Source organism: Petaurus breviceps, unplaced genomic scaffold, assembly GCF_028583685.1.
Source record: "Petaurus breviceps papuanus isolate PSGF00001 unplaced genomic scaffold, PetGlider_PUasm1.0 90842, whole genome shotgun sequence".
Taxonomy (NCBI): domain Eukaryota; kingdom Metazoa; phylum Chordata; class Mammalia; order Diprotodontia; family Petauridae; genus Petaurus; species Petaurus breviceps.
Genome location: NW_027187358.1, coordinates 3,394,550 through 3,416,206, shown reverse-complemented (window position 1 = coordinate 3,416,206; position 21,657 = coordinate 3,394,550). Strand labels below are relative to the sequence as shown.

Here is a 21,657-nt window from a genome sequence, read left to right as displayed (position 1 = left end):
AAAGAAAACTCCTAGGAATATTATAGTCAGGTTCTGGAATTCCCAGAACCTGACTATAATATTCCTAGGAGTTTTCTTTTTGGGATCTTTTTCAGGAGGTGATCGGTGGATTCTTTCAACCTCTATTTTGCCCTCTGGTTCTAAAATATCAGGGCAGTTTTCCTTGAGGATTTCTTGGAGGATGTTTTCTAGGTTCTTTCTTTTATCATGGTTTTCAGGTAGTCCAATAGTTTTTAAATGATCTTTCCTGGATCTATTTTCCGGGTCAGTGGTTTTTCTAATGAGATATTTCACATTGCCTTCTATTCTTTCATTTGTTTGGATCTGTTTAACAGTATCTTGATTTCTCATAAAGTCATTAGCTTCCATTTGCTCCAATATAATTGTGAAGGAATGATTCTCCTCATTGAGCTTTTGAGATTCTTTTTCCATCTGGCAAATTCGGCTTTTTAAGGCATTCTTCTCCTAATTGCCTTTTTGAGCCTCTTTTGCCATTTGAGTTAGTCTATTTTTTAAGGTGTTATTTTCCTCAGTCAGGCTGTTGACTGTCATTTCATAATTTTCTTGCATTGTTCTCGTTTCTCTTCCCAATTTTTCTTCCACTCTGGCCTGCTAGGCTTTCCTAAGAGGGAGTTCAGCTTCTCTGTGTCATTTTGAGGGTTCTGTAGCTCCAAAGTTTGTTCCTAGTCCCCTTTTTACATTGATTGGGGAAGGTGGAAGCCTGAACTTCGAGGAGGACCTGCTTCTACTCCGCCCTCTTGACTCCCTCTACTCTTTCTTAATACCTAAATGTCCAATCAGTCGCTAAATCTAGTTAAATCTCTTTCTACAACATGTTTTCATTTGTCCCCTTCTTGTTATTTTCATGGCTACCAACCCAAGCTGGACATTCATGATGTTTTACTTGGACTATTGCAGTAATAATCAAATGAGATGATGGATGGGGTTCTTGAATATCTGATAATAATGTGATTGTGCCAGTAACGTGTATTGCTACTCCTCCTAGAATTTAGTCGCTAACTCTTAGAGTCACCTTACTTGACTCTTATAACAACAGTAGTAATTACATCCATGTTATGTTAATGGCATATAAGCTCTTTCTCACCCATTAATGGGCCTCATATGGAGCCCATTAAGGGAAGCTTGCTTAGGGGAGGCTTGCTTGTAGGAAGGCTTTCACACCTTTTACTAATTTCTAATTAGGTACCGAGTCAGGAGGGTTGAGATGTCTTCTGGCTATGAGAAATGTATATGTTCTGGCATTTTGCTTTGGGGGCTGGCTCCCTTATGAGAAGGATCTTATGATTCCCTAGTCAAGATTCTGAGTGGCCATGTGTTCAGAACTCCTTGCCTGCTCAGATGTAAAGGCTCTTTCATTCCAGGGATGTTTCTAAAGTGTAGTGATGATTTAGGCAGTCAGAGTCCTATCTGTCGGTCTTTATTTGTCTGCTTCTATTTTCTCTGTATTTTTCTCTGTAGTTCAGAGTGCCGACTTTTCCTCTGAACTAGTGAATATAATTTAAAAAAGACTGTTGACCCACTACACAGCTATCTTTCCTGGTAGAGCAGTTCTAAGAACCTGTGCTAGCAGACATCCTGGGTATGCCTACGTGGTTGCTGCTATACCATTTTACAGATGAGGAAATTGAGGCTGTTAAGTTATGACTTTCCCAGGAAACAAAGTTAATTAATATTCAGAAGCAGAATTTGAATCCATATTTTCCTGATTCCAAGTTTAGTGCTCTGTTCACTATGTCATGCTACTTCATATGTAATAGGTATTTGCACATAATAGTTGCTTAATAAATGTTTTCTGAATTGGATTAACAAAGAGAGGAAGAGGGAATGAATTAAAGGACTAATAACCTTTGACAATTAAGAAAACTCAGGTAATTTTTGTGGCTGTATATATAGATTAACTTACACAGTACTCTCTCTCTTGCTAAATGCCTTCTAAATACCATGCAGACAAAGTGCTGAGCTAACACAAAACTTTGATTTGGACACTTCTTGACTCAGAAAGTATCTGGAAGGCTTAGTTTCACAATGTTAAAGGTGACTTACATTCTAGTGCTTTTATTGAACTCCATTTATAATTTAATACAATTTTTCCCTGGTGTTAAATTCTATTATTTCTCAGAAATTTTGGGTGCTGAAAATAATTACAGTGGCTGTCACATAATAAACACTTAATAAATGGTTGTTACCTTGCTTCTGGCCTTGAATCTTGAAGAAATTTTGTTTGTTTGAATTTCCTTTTCAAAGAATAGCAGAGTCCACAACATAAGCCTAGAATATGATTAATCTTATTTTCTTCTCTCCCTCCCTCCTTCCTTCCTTCTTTCCTTCTTCTCAAGTTTTTTTTTGGAGGGAAATTGGGGTTAAGTGACTTGCCCAAGGTCACATGGCTAGTTTTTGTGTTAAGTGTCTGAGTCTGGATTTGAGCTCAGGTCCTCCTGACTCCAGGGCCAGTGCTCTATTCACTGTGCCACCTAGCCACCCTCAAGTTTTTTTTAATTGACAGAAATTTATTTTCTCTTCTAATACCACTCTATTGGGAAGCAAAAGAAAGAAAAAAATTGCTTGTAATGAATTTCCAGATTCAAGCAAAACATATTTCCTCATTGGCCATATTAAAACACACACACACACATGCGTGTGTGCGCACAAACACACACACACACACACACACACACCCTTCTGCATGCTGAGTCCATCACCATTTTGTCAGGAGGTGGATAGCAGGTTTTGTCATTGATATTCTAGAATCATGGATGGCCATTGCATTAATCAGAGTTCCAGTACTTTTCAAAATTGTCTTCATAATGTTTGTCTTTATTTTTATTTTAAGTTTTTGGTGGGAGGGAAGGAGGGGGAAGTTACCTAAGAGGAAGGGCTAATTAAGGCATTTTTTTTAAGCAATTGGGGTTAAGTAACTTGCTCAAGGTTACATGGCCAGTTATTTCTGGGTGTGGTGCTGAGTATCTGAGCCTGGATTTGATCCAGGTCATCCTGACACTGGAGCCGGTGCTCTTACTCACTGAGCCACCTGGCTGCCCCTAAGCAATTGGGGTTAAGTAACTTGCTCAAGGTTACACCTCCAGGTGTTTCTGGGTGGGTGCTAAGTGTCTGAGTCCAGGATTCGATCTCCAGGTCTTCTCAACACTGGAGCCAGTGCTCTTACTCGCTGTGCTACCTGGCCGCCCCAATGTTTGTCTTGATTGTACAAATTGTTCTCCTGATTCTGTTCATTTCATTTTTCATCAGTTTATAAAAATCTTCAAAATTGTTTATTTTTATAATATTGATGCAACATGAAATTATTCTTTTGGTTCTGCTCATGTTATTCTGCATTTAGCTCATTCAAGTTTTTTTTTTCCATGTCTCTGAAATGATCTCTTTCCTCATTTCTTATAGCACAATAGTATTTTGTTCTGTGTATTTTGAGTGAGTTGTATATATGGGGCATCTCATTCACCCTGTACATTTTATGGTATATTCCAATGTGTATAACTTCTCCAATTTCTCTTTGCTGTTTTGCTTGCTTAAATGGTTTTATTTAATATTCACTATGTGTGATAGTCTTTTGAATAACAATTATTTAGTAGGAAGGAACAATGACAGTAGGTATAAACTTAGGGTAATCTCCCTCTTTTAGGCTATAGTGGCCATCAGTTAGGGTTTTTCTCTGAATTGATCATGTCTAGATCAGCAGTATTTATAAGGTAGAGAGATATATTTCTAATCTAGTAACCTCTCTTAGAGGAAAACAGAGTGGTCAGACTCTTAGCCCTTTATGTTACTTCCCTTAAGCAGGAATCACAGTCTCCTATGGAGAAAGGTGGACAAAAAGGGAGAGGTATCTATCAATGATCCCTTGGAGACATCTGTCTGTATATTTAGACATTCCTTATCCTTAAGACCTATATAGGCAAGCACATCTTACATAAGAGGAAGGTAACAAAGATAAGGAAGATATTAAGACTTTAAACAAAATGTAAAATAAGTGTTTACAATTTGTCATCTCTTCAAGGGGCAAGAAATTCTTCAGTCAAATCTTATGGAATCGGAGAGAGCAATGAGCAGTCTTCTGGCTCAGTCACACCTTTGGTGGCACTGGAAAAACAAGATGCATTTTCTGGGGAGTCAAGTAGAGGGAAGAGACAGCTCTGAAGAGTGTACATTCTGTCAGGTAAAAAGAGAAAGAGCTACTGAAAAAAGGATATAGATATTTTGTCATGAATAGTATGTATGTTGTATCTTCACAATGACCTTATGAGCTAAGAACTTTTTTTCCCATCATTATCTGTGAATTCATCAGTGTAGGGAACTCCTGGAGTAGGAAGTCCCTCTACCTATGCAGATTTGCAATGGTCTATAGTTCTTACTCTTAGAAAGTTTGCTGGGGTCATTGAGAGACTAAATGGCTTACTACGTGTCAGTCACAGTTTTAAACCCAAGTCTTCCCAACTCTAAGGCTGGATCAGTAACCACTAGGGAACACTGCCTTTTGAGGTAATACTCCCTAGCACTTCAGAAATGGTGACATGACAGCCACAATGTTAAGTTAAAGTGCTTTTATTTAAAAAATGTATTACTCATTCTTCACTGATTATGAGTCTTTTCCAATGATCAATGTCTTTTCATTGCAAAAGTTTATAGATCATTTACAATTTTAAGCCCACTGTGAGATGAGACAACTACATTCAGAAGAACTGAATTGAATATGATTACCATATAATTAGCAGTTTCTTGTTACAATGAACAAACCTACATATCTGGCAAGCAATCAAAAATCTGCTCAGGAACATGATTTAAAAAAAAATAACTATTTATGTAGTAGGCATAAGAATTCTGATCACTTACCTGAAAGTTTTTAGATCAAACTTTCTTTTCCTTATAGGGTTGAAATCTTTAGAAAGATAATAGGGCACGGTTGATAGAAGCTTGGATTTGAAATTAGTAAGAACTGGCTTTAAATACTGTCTCAGACCCTTCCTAGTTATGTGATGTTAGACAAGACACACAGTCTCTCCAAGTCTCTGGTTCCTCATCTGTAAAAGGGGATAATATAGAAATAACTTCATAGGGTTATTCTGAGGATCAAATGAGTTAATATAGATAAAATGCTTTGAGAACCTTCAAGTTATATAAGAATGAGCTATTGTTAGGAAACACACTTCTCTGGTCACTGTCTTCAGAGGAATCTTTATAAAATAAACAAAAACATTAATGAAGAAGTCTTAATATGCTCATCATATAGTTATTAATACCATGTTTTTTAAATCCCAGATTAGAACAGTTGACATTCTTTTGCAAATCCCTGTGAAAATGGGATTTTCTCTTTTGAAAATGAGACTGTTCTGCACAACTCAAAAGTATGGCCATTGTACACTTGTATAGTCATACTTTTCATCACATCATTTATATTACACTGTGTCATAATTGGGAAACATGTCTTTCCTATTATAGATCTCCTTTCTGCTTAACTAAAGCAAAGTAAAGAAAGCCTGATATCCAAAATGGGTAATGTTTTGTCAGGCACATCTGGAGAGAGTATCACAGGATGCTAAAAGATCAGAGTTGAAAGGAGTCTCAGTGACTATCTAGTTGTGGCACCAATGAAATATTCACAGCACCAATGATCATTATAAATATACCTGCATGGTGATCGATCACAAAATATAACAGACTCTCCATACATAAGACAGAAGCAAAACACTTATCCAGACACCAGAAAACCAAATTTCAACACCAGGAAACCAAGTCCATCATAACAACATAGAAGTTAATGCACCACAATGTAGCAGAGAGCTACAGCATCTTTTAGCCTTCTCACAAACCAATATTTTCCTATCTATGCTCTTCTCCCAGCTGTCTAGTCTAGCTCTGACTTGCAGCTTCCTGTGGGCTCTGCTCCACCCTTCAGTAAACTCCTCCTACCACAGGCACCATGTGATTACATTCAGCCAATTAGGGGGCAGAGTTTATTTTCAAAGCACGGAAGGTTTTCAAATTCCCTTGGGCTTTTTAAGGGGCAGGGAAGATCTTCAAATTGCCATTACTCTAGTCCAACCTATATCTGAATAAAAGTTTCTTATACAACATTGTGACAAATGATTGCCTAACTACCCTTTGATTGAAGACTTTCAGTGAGGTGAAACATTTATTGCAGGAAACCATTTTGACTTTGAAGTGTGGATTATTGAAGTTTTTCCTTGATATCAAGTCTCAGTTTCCCTTGTTTCCATGTCTCCCGTCTAGTCCTTGTTCTGCTGTTTGAGAGAGGAGGGCAAGAAGAACAGCACTCCTTCCTATTCTGCAGGACAACCCTCCAAACACATGAAGACAGATAAAATGTTCCCACTAATTTTCATTTCTCCAGGCCGTACACCCCTAATTCCTTTAACAAACTTTCCTATGACACAGTGTGTTCTTGTAGGGTGCTCCCCCTTTGCCTCATACTTGGCTATGGATCCATTTCTTGGATGTGAGACACCTTAATATCTGGAGTATTTAAAAAGGCCCTGAGTGACTATTAACTGACTTACTTCATCCATATAATACTTTTTAAAGTTCAGAGACTAACTTAGAAAGATTGAGCTAATTTGTTGAGCTAAAAATTAAGCTAGAAAGTGTAGAAGACATCTCTGTGTAAGTGTGTCTCATGAACTGATCAGGAGATCCTGGCACTTTGCATGACACTGAGACTAGATCTATAGACCCAGATAAAATGTATTTTCCCTTATAGAGTACCTGGTAGCAAATCACATCAAAGTATCTGTGTTTTTAGCTCTCAAATATCATTGTTGTTGAATCATTTCAGTTGTGTCCAAGTCTTCATTATCCCATTTGGCATTTTCTTGGAAAGGATACTGGATATTCATTTTACAGATGAAGAAACTGAGTCAAACAGGGTTAAGTGCTTGCCCAGTGTTACACAGCTTGTAAGTGTCTGAAGCCTAATTTGAACATCGATCTTCCTACCAGAACCAGCACTATATCCAATGTGCCACCTAGCATGTCTCAAACATTAAAGGCATGACAACTGTGAAATATTTATCATTGGTGCTGTGGATATTTCATTGGTGCCACAACTAGATAGTTGCTGAGACTCCTTTCAACTCTGATCTTTTAGAATCCTATGATACTCTCTCTAGATGTGCCTGGCAAAACATTACGCATTTTGGATATCAGGCTTTCTGTACTTTGCTTTAATTAAATGAAAAATATTTATATCTCCCTAGGATTCATAAATATCTGTTTTGATGGCATACAAATGTACACACATACATACAAGCATATATCCATGTCTGTATATATTATATATCTATATACATACATACAAAGAAAATTCACAACACAAAGGAATTAAAATAATATATAAATGTGTGTGCATACACAACAGAAGGAATTAAAGTATTTTAGTTGCTTTCTGCTATGAATCTACCTTGTTCACTTTTTATTTTGGTAATTTAATTTTCTTCTTTCTCTTTTGAACAAATTAGCTAATGGTTTATTGACTTTCTTAGTCCTTTAGGGAAAATATTTATTTTTTGTCAGTTTTATAATCTTTTAATATTCAGGTTTATTCATCTTCTCATTCTACAGTTAGGTTTTTAGATGATTTTTAAAAAAGTATTTCTTAGGTGAAAATCATTGAAAATATTTGTTGTCCTACTGGTCTCTACCACGAGTTTCTCCATTGACTTTTAAATAACTCTTTTTTAAAACCACTTGGATATTAGGTTATTTGATGATTTATGACTATTTACTATCAGTAGGATGATTTCTTTGTTAAAAACTTAGATTTTATGCTTGGCATAGTAGCTTGGGTTAATTGAGAGTACTGAACAATTCTCAAATTCGATCGAATCAACAAACATTTATTAAGTGCCTACAGTATGCCAAGCACTATGCTAGATGCTGGGGTTACAAATAAAATAATTGAAGTGATACTTACTCCCAAAGTGCTTACATTTTAATGAGAGAGAGAACAAGAATGTAAGTATTTATATAATATAAACAAATATAAGCAATATCTTTATTTACATAATAAATAAGACATCATATATTATAACATAAACATAAATATAAAATAAAAAATATGAATAAGTCATATAGAATAAATAGAAAGTAAATAAATATAAATAAGTACAAAGTAGTTAAATACAAGGTGGTGTAAGAGGAAAAGTACTAGCAGTTGAGAGCATCAGAGAAGGTTCCATCTTGAAGGAAGAGAGGATCTATGAAGCATAGGTGAGGAGGAATGGAAGACAGCCAGTGAAATGACTTTTTCTCCTATAATCCAGGGCCTAGCTCAATGTCCATGGATAGTACCTATCCAAGACATAGGTCCTGAAGAATTTAATGGTCTACCCATTGAACTACATGCCATAACATGGTCAATAGCCTGTGTAGTTGATTTTTCATTTTTGAATTGCTCAGTTGATTTCTTTAAGAGAGTACGGTACTTAGTGAAAAAGGCTGTGTTATTCTGGGTCTTGACCCCTACAAAAAAGAGCATCTGAAGAACTTTTCTTTCTATCGGGTATCCTTTATCTATTAACTCTAACAAGAAAATAACAACGAACCCTGTTTCCTTCCATAGAACCTTCTGAGTTATTTTTGCATTGTTCCATTTATTACTATTGTTATTAATAACATTTACATTAATAATATTTATAAATAACATTTAAATAATAACATCAATAGCATAAGTAACAGTTTCAATAACATTAATAACATTGTTATAATCAGTGTGCTACAGTGTCATTTTTTTCTAGTGGCACTTTATGCACTGCATTGTTTCACATAAGATGATAATGATAATGATTTTAAATAATAATGGTGAGAATTAATAGCCCCACTTTATTGTTGTTTTACTGGGAAAACTCCGAATGCATCTACCTTACATATTATGCTAGCTCTCATTTACATATAGGTCTTTTTTAATCATGTTAAGGAAAAATTTCTTCCTCCTACACTAAAAAAAAAAAAAACATAGACAAATGTCTTTTGTCAAATGCTTTCTTTATGGTTTTCATTACTGATAAAATTTATTATATCGATCATTTTCCTAATATTGAACTCTCTTGTCCAATCTGATTATAATGAATAACTATTTTGATATGTTACTACATAATGCTAATTTCCAGTCAGTAATTTATTTGGGATTAATTAATTATGTTGGCCTTTGGTTTTCATTTTTCTATCTTTTTTTTTCTTCCAGATTCAGAAAACAAAACAATATTTAGTCCATAGAAAGCTTTACATAGAAATCCACATCTATTCTGAAAACAGTTTACATGGTATACATCTCTTTGAGATGGGTGCTTTTGTAATCCTAATTTGACAGATAAAAAAAGAACAAGGGTCAGCTAGGGGTTGCATCAGGTAGAAAGCTGGCCCTAGAGTCAGGAGGACCTGAGTTCAAATGTGACTTCACTTACTATCTGTGTGACTCCAGGGAAGTCACTTAACCATGTTTGCCTTAGTTTTCTCATTTGTAAAATGAATTGCAAAACGAAATGGCAAACCACTTCAGTATCTTTGCCAAGAAAACTCCAAATGGGGTCATGAAGAGTTGAATATGACTAAAATGACTGAACAACAACAAAAAATGAGACTATTTATTCCTTGAGTATTTTATAGAATTTGTGAATCTATCTATTCTCCTTGTTTTGGGTGGTGGGCCAGTAGAAAGACTATGAATTGGGAGCTACAATATATGGGTTGGAATCTTAGCTCTGCTATTTATTTGTATTAACTTGAACTAATTGCTTAACCTTTCTGGGACTATAGCTCTAAATCTCATTATTAATAGTCGATTTCTTGTTCTAAGTTCTATTTATTCAAATTATCTCGTACCATTTTTATCAATTGTAGAATTTTTTGATGATTATTCATTTTTACAGTCTTGGAGTATAGCTGTATATAATAAATTATAATTTTTAAAATTTCCTTTGCCTTTACTCCTATCTCTCTTTTGTTCATTTCTGATGTAGGAAATTAAATCTTCTTCCTTTCCTCTTTTTGAAGTTAAATTTGCTAATTGTTGATTAATTGAAAGAACACAGAATATCAGAGTTGGAAGGGACTTCAGTTATTCAGGTCAACCCATACCTTGAAAAGAGTTTCTATTACAACATAGTTAACAAGGGGCCATACTCTTGGCAGCCCACTCAACTTTGGACATCTCTATTGCTAAGAAGGTTTTCTTGACATCATCCAAAAGTGCCTCTTTGCACTTCCATCCATTGTTCTGATTTCTTCTTTGAAGGGGGGAAGGGGTAGGGGTAAATAGGATAATTGTAACTTTCATTCATTTGTTCCGTCAAAGCAAGAGAATATGCTCCAAATTCATACTCCTCTCTGGAAAATCCACATTTTTCATCTGCTTGATTTTTCTTTTATGTATTACTAGACTTGGGAGTTCTGAGTTGCTTTGAACTAAGATGCTTGGGTGTTTGTACTATATTCAGCACATTAATGGCAGGAGCAGGGGGCTATCAGATTGCCTAAAGATGAACACAAACTGGCCTAGGTCGAAACCAAAGCTGATCAAAGCTAGTCCAAATGTCCTCATTTCATTCAGCCAAGATAAAAGGATGTCTTATCTTGAGGTCTTCACCATTCTGGTAACAACAGCAGCAGCAGCAGCAGCAACTACAACAGTGCTCCAAACTAGCATTTATATAACACTTTCAGGTTAGCAAAGTACTTTGTGTATGCTATCTTGTATTGTCCTCACACTAGGAAGTAGGTGCCCCAGAAGTACCCCAATTTTATAGAAAAGAAGTCTTCTGAGGTTGAGAGAAGACAACTAACTTTTCTAGGATCACACAGCTAAGTATGAGACAGGATTTGAACTCAGATCTTCCTAACTCCAAGCTTAATACTCTCTCCACTGTACCACCTAGCTGTTAGCCTTCCTTTGCATATGTTGCAGCTTTTCAGTGTTTCCCCTAAAATGTAATGCTATGTAATGAACATAATACTCAATGTTCAGATAGTTTAGTTTTAGCATCATGCAATGATGACTTCCCTTATCCTGAATACATGGCCAGTCTTAAAGTGTTGTAGCCACTAAAAGTCTCAGATATATTTCCAGATGAACTTCTATTTCCATACCTGACTGGTATGGAGTAGGCAGTAATTCCCCTTAGCTGTGAGGCTTCCAAGAATCAGGAAGAGGAGTTTCATTCCCATCTTATTGTATCACAGTGATCATTACATTATCAGGATATAGCTATGGGAGTGGTCAAAAATCTTGCTACCATCTCATTCAATGTCACCAGGGTAATATAAAACTTATCACCAGCTCTTGGGGCCCTCCTTTGAGTGACTGCCTAATCTTGTTTCCAGAAAGATTATTTCCTAGTCTAGAAATGGTATTGCAAATGGGGAAAGATTGAACTCTATTGTGGATTTAGAAGAGGGAAGTGGGGAAAGATATTTTGAAATGGTGGAAGAAAATGTAGAGAGAGAAGCTAGACTCTAGTCAGATAGGGTTGACTAGGTTGAGGATATGTTTTGGGGGACTGAGGTGAAAGTAAAGCTCATACATTTTTAAATTCATTACTTAATGCTTCTTGATAAAACCAAGCTCTTCCTAAGATTGTTTGACACAATAAAGAGAGTTCTGCATCTGGCGTCTGATCATGTGGGTTCACAGTCTCAATGAATTACTTACTATTTGTGTGACCTTGGGTAAGTCAGCTTCTCTGAGCCTCACTTTTTCGTATGTAAATGAGAAGGGTTGATTAGATGACCACTGAAGTCTCTTCTGGCACTAAACCTATAACCCTATGCTCAAATGAAATTGTTTTGCTTTTCACCTAGATGACATCTAAGTGATTTATTAAGCATCATCTGGATCTAGAAAGAGGCTTTTTTTGGGTGGGGGGAGGTGGTGATAGAGAAATGGGAGTTAGGGGTGAACCAAAAAAGATTATATAGAATACAGACCCCCAAATATTTAGGAAAAGGACATTACCCATTACCCCCTGAATAAATTGTTAAATAAAAGTAAAATTAAAAGCAGCTATGGAAACTGACCTATGCTTATGTCATGTCATCCAAACATTTCAGCTTTGCCTGTGAAAGCAATATGGCACAATGAGCTATTCAGGAAATGTGAAAACCTGAGATAGGAAGGGGTTCAGGGCCTACTTTTATCCCTAATAAGTTCTGTGAATGCAGGCAAGTCATTTAACTTTTAGTGAATGAGCCATTCAATGGCCTCCTCAGAGAGCCCCTATTTAGCAATGGCTAATTGAAAGTTCCCACAAAGTATAATAGAGAGGCTAACCATGTACTTTATTCTCTGACCTCTTTCCTTGTTTCCTCAAGAGCTTTAACAATGTAATAGCTGGGGGAAAATGTGTTTAGAGATCAACCCTGATCAACATGTGCAGTGCAAGCCTGAAATTTGAACAAACATCAAATGTGATGATTGATTTCCATGCTGTGAGTCAATTGAAAGTAAAAATGGGATTTTTTTAAAAGGCTGCTGTATGAGGGCTGGTAAAATCATAGCACTCTGAATTTAAGCTAGAAGCCCCCTGAGCCTCCTACATAAAACACGTGGGACTGAGAGGAAAAGAAAATAAGGAGGAAGCTATATACTTCCATTCCTCTACAAGAGATTTCCTGAGCTTTGTCAGGACTGTGGACAAAAGCACCAAAGGAGCTGAACAGAAGAAAAGCAGATTAACCAGCATGCCTCTTAGTGCCTCAATTGCCAACCCACAGTACTGCCCCCTTGACAAGATTCACCTGCTGCTCTTTCTCTATTCCCTACAACCATGGCTGCCGGCACAAAGCCCTTTTCTTTCCCCCTTCTTTTGCCATCAGATGAAAAGAGCATTGTTCTGTAAACCTGAAAAAGAAAATGTTTTCTGAAGCTCGTACCCCCAAATCAGAAGAGCAAATGACAAATTAGGAGCAAGCTGCTCTGGAAACCTGGACAACTAAACGTATGTAGACAGAGCCTTCAGATTAAGAGAGGATTTCAGGGAATTTCTTGTACATCTAACATTTGTTTTTAATCCAGTAGGTGGCAATGATAGTGCAGTGAACAGCTTGTGGATCTCACATCATTTAGTGGCTCAGTTCCTTTGGGCTGTTTCTGAGCATCTCTGGAGGAAGATGTTTCCAGTAACCCATCACAATCAGAACTATCACACCTCTATCCAGATTCTCTATAAGTCTTTCATGCTGGATAATTGGTACAGGCAGGCCTAGTCATTAGGACATCACTGTTCTAGGGCTGTTTAACCTTATTGAAGAACTAATCTTTTCCATGCAGAGGCTCATTTTGAAGGATCATTCTATGAGCAGTTACCCAGAAATTGCTTTTAGTAAATTAGTAACACATGAAACAATACATCACAAGTGATAATAGTCGTGATGCTAACCAAAGTAATTTGATAGAGGTTTGCTGGTATGGTTTTTATGGTAAGTATTAAGAGGTAATTTATATGTGAAATACTTGGGGGTGGAAACTCTTCTATGACATAAAATAATCAGGTACAATATGGGGGGCTTTTCTTCTTTTCTAGGTTTGTGGCGCATGCCCAGGAAATCTGCTATGATACCAAAATTAAGGCCCTAAGATCATTGAAATCTATTTTCTGCTTACATGAATGTAATTTACAGAATTACAGGATAAATCATAGAATCATGCAATAACAGAGATGAAAATAATCCCAGTGGCTTGTTCATGGGCCCTAATCCAGTTACACCAGGAAAATAATTCCCTCTATAATATTTCCACCAAGTGGTCATTAAGACATTGTTCATGACTTTCCACATTGGCAATTCTACCCTCTCCAGAGATAACCCATTTCACTTCTAGATAGCCCCAACTGCCATATGTTTAGGAAGATATAAATTGCTAGGAAGTGAAGAAGATAATAAGTTTTGTTAAAAGAAATGAAACTAAACAGAAATCCTTGAAGGAGCAGTCATTTGTTTCAATGCCCAAAGTCGCTGATAGCTTCCAATACTAAGGCTCTGATAATTGCCCGGTCCTATAAATTCTTTCTTAACTTCAAAGGGAGGGAAACAGGATGGTAGTAGCAGTGGTGGCATTTTTTCTCTCCAGCTTCTTACCATCTTCATGACTGTGTCATGCCCATTATCTGGGTGAATTTGGCAAGTTCTTAGAAAGATTCCTGAATAGCATAGCATTTAGGCACTTAAAGGAAATGAGAATAAAATTATAGGGAAAAATTGACAGAAAAACTGTCGTGGGTGGGGATATCGATGTGGCCTTTATGGAGCTATGTAAGTCTAGCAAAAAAGACAAAGAATAAGATGAGGTCCTTAAAGGAATTTAGAAAAGTGAAGTATAACATGCCTCTGGTGTTTACTCAATGGGAATAGAAAGGAAAATGCATATTTTGTAGCTATGTAAGGTCCACCATTTCACAAATTGAGCACATGCAAAGGCATAAAAATCCTATAAATGCAGAAATTCCGAAATATTAAATACATTCTTTACTGATCACAACATGATAGAATTATAATTATAATGCATATTTATGAAAAAATTTTAATAAAACTCTAGCAAGGAGTTTACAGCAATATATCACCAAGATCATGTATCATGACCAGGTGGAATTTATACCAAGAAAGTAGGACTGGTTCAATGTTATGAAAACTATTAGCATAATTGACCAAGAAAACAAACAAAATAATATGATTACCTCAATATATGCAGAAAAAGCTTTTGACAAAATATAATACCCATTCCTATTAAAAACACCAGAGAGCATAAGAATAAATAGAACTTGTCTTAAAATGACAAGTAGTATCTATCAGCAGGCATTATCTATAATGATAAGCTAAAAGTGAGATTTGGGGTGAGACAAGGATGCCTATCATCACCCATGTCATTCAATATTGTACTATAAATGTTAGCTTTAGCAATAAGAGAACAAAAAGAAGTTGTAGGAACTAGAATAGGCAATGAGGAAAAAATGATCACTCTTTGTAGAGGAGATGAGGGTAACTTGGAGAGTCCTAGACAATCAACCAAAAAACAAAAAAAAAAAACCCCAACAGTTGAAATAATTAACAACTTTAGCAAAGTTGCAGGATATAAAATAAACCCTATCAGTATTTCCATGTATTACCAACAAAATCCAGAAGCAAGATGTAGATAGATAAATTCCATTTATAATAACCATAGACAAGATACAATACTTGGAATTCTATCTGCCAAGACAAACCTAAGAACTATATGAACATAATTACAAAACACTTGGAAAACATATCAATTGCTCATGGATAGATTGAGCTAACAGTAAAAATGACAGTTTTACCTAAATTAACCTATTTATTCAGTGTCATACCAAACTAACAAAAATAGTTTTAGAGTTAGAAAAAATAATTAAAAATTCATCTGGAAGAACAAAAGGTCAAGAACATCAAATGATTCAATGAAAAAAATGTCAAAGAAGGTGGCCTAGCCATATCAGATTTCAAACTATATGATAAAATAGTAGTCATCAAAGTGATCTGGTACTGGCTAAGATATAGAGTGGTGGATCAGTGTAATAGAGTGAATGTCCAATACACAGTAGATTATGACTATGGTAATCTAGTCATTAATAAACACAAAGATCCCAATTTGGGGGACAAAAACTCACAATTTGATAAAAATGACTGAAAAAAGTGGAAAGCAGTTTAACAGAAACTAAGTATAGAACAACAGCTCACCACATACTAAGGTAAGGTCAAAATGGGCACATGATTTAGACACAAATGGTGATACCATAAACAAATTAGGGGAACATGGATCTATGGATAATGGAAGAATTTATAATCAAAGAAGTGATAGAGAGCATTACAGGACATAAAATGGATAATTTTGATTACATTAAATTAAAAAGGTTTTGCACAAACAAAACCAATCTAACCAAGATTAGAAAGAAAGCAGGAAACTGGGAAAAAATTCTGGCAAGTTTCTCTGATAAAGGCCTCATTCTCACATACATAGAAAACTAAATCAAATTTATAAGAATACAATCATTTCTCAGTTGATAACAGGTAGTTTTCAGTGGAAGAATCAAAACCATATATGGTTATATGAAATAATGCTTTAAATCACTATCAATTAGGGAAAGGCAATTTTTTTGGGGGAGGGGAAAGGCAAGGCAATTGGGGTTAAGTGACTTGCCCAAGGTTACACAACTAATTAAATGCCCAAGGATACACAGCTAATTAAGTGTCAAGTGTCTGAGGTCAGATTTGAACTCAGGTCCTCCTGACTTCAGAGCTGGTACTCTATTCACTGTGACACCTAGCTGCCCCAAGAAAGAGAAATTAAAACAACTCTGAGTTGTTTTACTGTGAACCAATCCAACCCTTCTGGAGAGCAATTTAGAACTAGTTTCCCCTTCCACACATTAACTTTCTTTATTGAAGTTTTGATGTATCATAGGTCAGCATAAGAAATGATTGTAAATGAGAATATTTTGGAAGTTTTGCAGGAGTTGCAGATATATATATAGCAATCTAAGCTAAGCTTTAGTTAACAAAAGTCCTGTAAACCCCACTGAATTGCAATGGTTTCTACCTGCTTCCCAAAGTGAATATAAGCATACTAATGATGCCTAAAGTACTTGAAAAGAAGTTAATCAAAAATGAAGGATGACTACAAAGTAGTGATCATAAAACTAGGAAATTTCAAAAGTTATTTTTTAAAATATCTTTTGTTATACATGCAATATGTTCGCTATTATTCTCCTCAAATTTGTTTCATTTTAAAAAAAATCATATTTATTTTGTATTTTATATTTCTTTTTCATACAATATTTTACTTAACATTGACCTACATATAGTGTATAACCAAATAGTTAACCGAAATTTTACAATAATGTAAATGCCCCATAAAAGAAAAAGAAAAAAGAGTTCAGACTTTTTTGGCATGAAAGGAGGATCAAAAATTTTTACACAGATTTTCCAAATTGTGGGGGCACTGGGCCCCTAACTTCCATGAGGTGGAAGGGATAACTGTATATCCAAAGTGGTATAAAATTGCACATCCTCTTTGACCCAGAAATACCACTACTAGATTTGTATTCCAAAGAGGTAAAAAAGGAAAGTGATACCTTTATGTACAAAAATATCTATAGCAGCTTTTTTTTTTGTGGTGGCAAAGAATTAAAAATTGAGGGGATGCTCATCAATTGGGGAATGACTGAATAAGTTGTGGTATATTATTTTAATTGAATATTATTATGCTCTAAGAAATGATGAGCAGGCTGCTTTCAGAAAAACCTGGAAAGACTTATATGAACTGATGCAAAGTGAAATGAGCAGAACCAGGAGAATATTGAGCATAGTAAAAGCAGTACTATATGATGATCATCTGTGGATGATTTAGATATTCTCAGAAATACAAAGTTCCAAGAGTATTTTGAAAGACTTAATATGAAAAATACTCTCTACTTCCAGAGAAAGAACTAATGGAGTCTAAATATGGATCGAAGCATGCTTTTTCTATACTTCATTGTTTTCAGTGTTTTTCTGGGGGCATCTGTTTCCTTTTACAACATGATGAATACTGAAATATATTTTGCATGAATGCACATGTATAACCTATATCAAATTGCTTGCCTTCTCAAGGAGAGGAGAGGGAAAGATAGAGAGGGAAAGAATTTGGAACTCAAAATTTTCAAAAAGAAGGTAAAATATAGTTTTTACATGTAATTGGAACAAAATAAAATACTTTTTTCTTTTTTAATTAATTTGTTTGTTTCCTTTTAGTTTACAGGATTCAATTCCACAATTCCTTGAGTTTCACATTTTGTCCCTCTCTCTCCCCTCCCCCCCATAAAAATAAAATATTTTTTAAAAAGAAGTTTAAGAAGAAACAAGGTTATGAGTTTGATCTTCACCTTTGGTCCAGTTATCTTTGTTCCCTTTTATGACCATAGACTGTGTGCCTGACTCTGGTGATCCATATTTCACACAAAGCTTGACACTGGCTTAAGCAGAAAATAATGCAGCTAAAGAACTTTGTCAAGCACCTACTGTCTGCAGAACACTGTGCTAGGCCCTGAGGAAGATGCAAAGTCTAGATTGCAAGACTTTTAGAGCTTGTGACACTGGAACATTTTTGTCTTAAATAAAAGACCTTAAAGTACATGTCCTACTGACAATGTTAGTGGCTTGTAGGTATGTAGTGATTTCCAAAGTGCTTTCCTCATAACAACCCTAGGAAATAAGTTGTGTAAGTATGATTACTTCTCCATGAATAAGCTGAGGTTCAGAAATATTTAGTGACCCGCCCAAAGTCATATATCTAGTAAATGCTGGAGCTGAACTAGCAAGTCAGGACTTTTGATTATAGGTCCCACCATCTAAACATCTAAAGAGCATTATGCCTTGAGATTTATTAATTTACACACACACATACACACATTTTGTCACTCATCTCCCAACACATTTTAACACCTCCTCCCCACACTTTGAAACTGTAGTCATCTCTTTAATACATGAGTTCACAGCTTTTTCCTATCTGTGACCTCTTCCCTTTCATTGTCTAACGAGATTCCAGACCTCTTCCAAATAGGGCTGGATCAGAAGAGTCTAATCTTAAAAAAGGATTCTTTTTTTCTTGCTGTCATTTTTGCCACACTCAAAGTCAAACAAATTATTCGGGGGTTAATTAACAACATTTGTTTTTTCTCCCTTCTGACTTCATTTATTGAAAAAAGAAAAAGAAAACCCATGTGACAATTTCACATAAGGAAACCAAGACAAATGCTGATGATTTTTTGAACTCAAGTAGTTCCCATCAACCTGGAAGGGCTTTGATCAGAGTTCCCATTCTCTGACTCCGTGTCTGTCTATAGCATCTGAACTTTAGCTGCCATGAAGATCCTCATGATAAAATGGAAAGAACAATATGTTTTTACTTAGAACACACTGAGTTCAAGTCTTGTTTCTGGTACTTTCTACTTTGGTACTCCTGTCTCTGACCTTGAAAAGTCATTTCACCTTTGACCTCAGTTTCCTTTTAAATGGAGATTAAGATATTCAAGCTATCTACCTTTTTTTTTTTATTGCCTTTGGAGGGCAATTGGGGTTAAGTAACTTGCCCAAGGTTACATGGCTAGTTTTTTTGTGTGGGTGTTAAGTGTCTGGACTGAACTTGGGTCTTCCTGACTCCTGGGCCAGCAGGCCAGCACTTTGCTCACTGTGCCACCTAGCCGCCTCAAGCTATCTACTTCTCATGCTATTGAGGTGATAAAATGAGTTAATGTATGGAAAGCAATTTGTAAATATTAGAAAGCCCAATAAATGTCAACTGTATCTGAGATATTTATCTCTAGATAGTATTAGGAAGTAGGAGGCTTCAGTGAAAGGGGAACGGGTTAATTTCAAAAAGAAAAACAAAAGTACATGGATTATTTTGCTTTAATCTTTAAAATGACAATATATTCAATAAGCAGACCATTTGCGTTATGTATTTTATCAAGTTTCCTAATTTGCATTTGTATTTTGGAACATAAAATTTATGGCTTAAATATAAGGCCAGATAATTTATCTGAAGAAAGATTTTAGAGTTCTACATCCTATGATAATTTTTTGTGATTTGCTATTCATGTCATTTATTAGTCTGCTAAAAACTTGTGAAGCTATTTTTTGAAATCAGGTGTAAGACTTTACATTTATTCCTATCACACTTCATTTTACATTTGTCCCAGTGTTCTAATCTCTTGGGATCTTTTTGGATCCTGATTTGGTTATTTGCCATGTTAGCTATCCCCCATGACTTCATTTTATTTGTGAATTTGATATGTTACTTATTCCTTTATCCAAGTTCTTGATAAAAATGTTAGCCAGCCTAGTATAAAGCAGAGAGCCTTTGGACAACCCAAGGGTCCTCCTTCCCTGTTGACACTTAACCACTAATGACAATTCTGTTGGTCCAGTAATTCAACCAATTCTCTATGAGTTAACTATATCATTGGCTAGTCCAGCAGTTCTCAAACTTTTTCATCTTTACAGCTTAAAAATTTTTGAGGACCCCAAAGAGATTTTGTTTAAGCAAGATGTATCTATTTATACTTACTGTATTAGAAATAAAAATTTAAAAATGTATTATTTCATTGAAAATAATAAATTGATTACATATGAATACAATTATTACATTCTTATTAAAACAACTATATTTTCCAAAACAAAAATAAATGACAAGTTTTTGCAAATGCCTTTTCTATCTGACTTAAGAAAGATAGCTGGATTCTCATATCTACTTCTGCATTCAATTTGTTGAGATATATTGTTTTGTCGGAGATACATGAAGAAAATCTGGCCATGTAAGATATGTAGTTAGAAAAGGGAGGAGTATTATAATTGACGAATAACTTCTTCGTGTTATTATGGAAATAGTTTTGACCTCATGGCTCCCTGGAAAGGGTCCTGGAGATCCCCAAGGACTTATGAACTGTACTTTGAGGTTGCTGGTCTAGCTGGTCCATATGACAAGAGAAGTATGGGAGATTGTCAGATTCTTACATAAAAAATAAAAAAAAAGGAATTCCCTCTGCTTATGGGACAGGGTCCTTGAGTCAGCTGCACACTGTTAAGGACCTGGGACTCCTTGGTATTGTATCATACACTCCTTTGCTATGTTTCCTACTAAAGAAACACAAGGAACAGGCAAAGGACATTAACAAAAATCCTAACAGTTCTGACTCTTCATTCAAGTATACAGGGAATTAGTATCTAATTTTTCATGATTCTGAATTAAGGATATAACCAAGTCTTCAGCTTTTCTGTTTTGGTCTACCACTTTTCACTGTCCCAGAGGTTCCTTGGGAATTATTTTGTGAACTTTTCTTTGTTCAATTTGATTGTTTGAAGGTTCTCCTATCACTCACCCCTTTTCTTTGAGGATATACTTCTCTCACTATTTACATCCTTATAATACTCTAGCTAAGACCTTCATATTAAACACTTTGTATTGTCTGGAACTCTTTCAATTGAGTGAAAAGGGGGATGAAAGCAAGCATTTATTAAGCACCTACTATTTGGTAGGCACTGTACTAAGTGCTTTACAAATATCTCATTTGAATTGGTTAGCATTTTGGAGGAAAGGAAGAAAATATGACCTTAGATGAAGTACAGCCTTAGAAGAATTGCTACCTGAAGCAAGAGGGAAAGTTTGATATGGAGCTCTAGTATTGAAAATTTCAACCAATCAATCAATAAGCATTTATTAAATGCTTAGTGTGTTCAAGATACTGGGCTAGGACCTAGGGACAAACAGATGAAAATGAAAGAGATTATGGAGCAATCAACTAGAAGGAGATATTAAAAATGGAAATAGGACACTTTCCCTCAGAGACAAAGGGGACTCCTTTCCTTCCTCTCCTCCTCCCACCATGGGACTTTTCTAACTCAGGCCCCCAGTGTTACCTGGCCCCAGGAACACAGATTTTTCAGCCGTGGGGTCCCTTCCTCTACCCAAGTGTCTTTTTATTCAGATAACCAAGGGTGTGTAATTCACATGTTGTTCCATGTATCACTTTTTAAGCCACACAGGGGTGAGGGCCATGGCTTTTACATGGTGTGAAATAAATTTTTGCCATAACCACCAGAAAAAAAGGAAGAAGAAAGAAATAGAGAAAT

At 35.7% G+C, this 21,657-nt stretch overlaps 2 long non-coding RNA genes across 2 annotated transcripts in view; one reads left to right on the top strand and one right to left on the bottom strand.

The window, feature by feature from the left end:
- Window positions 1–21,657, top strand: part of LOC138148759 (uncharacterized) — a 142,704-nt gene that overhangs the window by 37,407 nt on the left and 83,640 nt on the right. The window contains exon 2 of the long non-coding RNA XR_011165147.1: window positions 4,034–4,192. This is a non-coding gene — a long non-coding RNA (uncharacterized lncRNA). The remainder of the gene's footprint in view (window positions 1–4,033; window positions 4,193–21,657) is intronic.
- LOC138148760 (uncharacterized) lies at window positions 3,061–5,023 on the bottom strand. Its single transcript, XR_011165148.1, has 2 exons — window positions 4,867–5,023; window positions 3,061–4,185 (listed from the first exon to the last, which is right to left on the bottom strand). It is a non-coding gene; the product is annotated as an uncharacterized lncRNA (long non-coding RNA).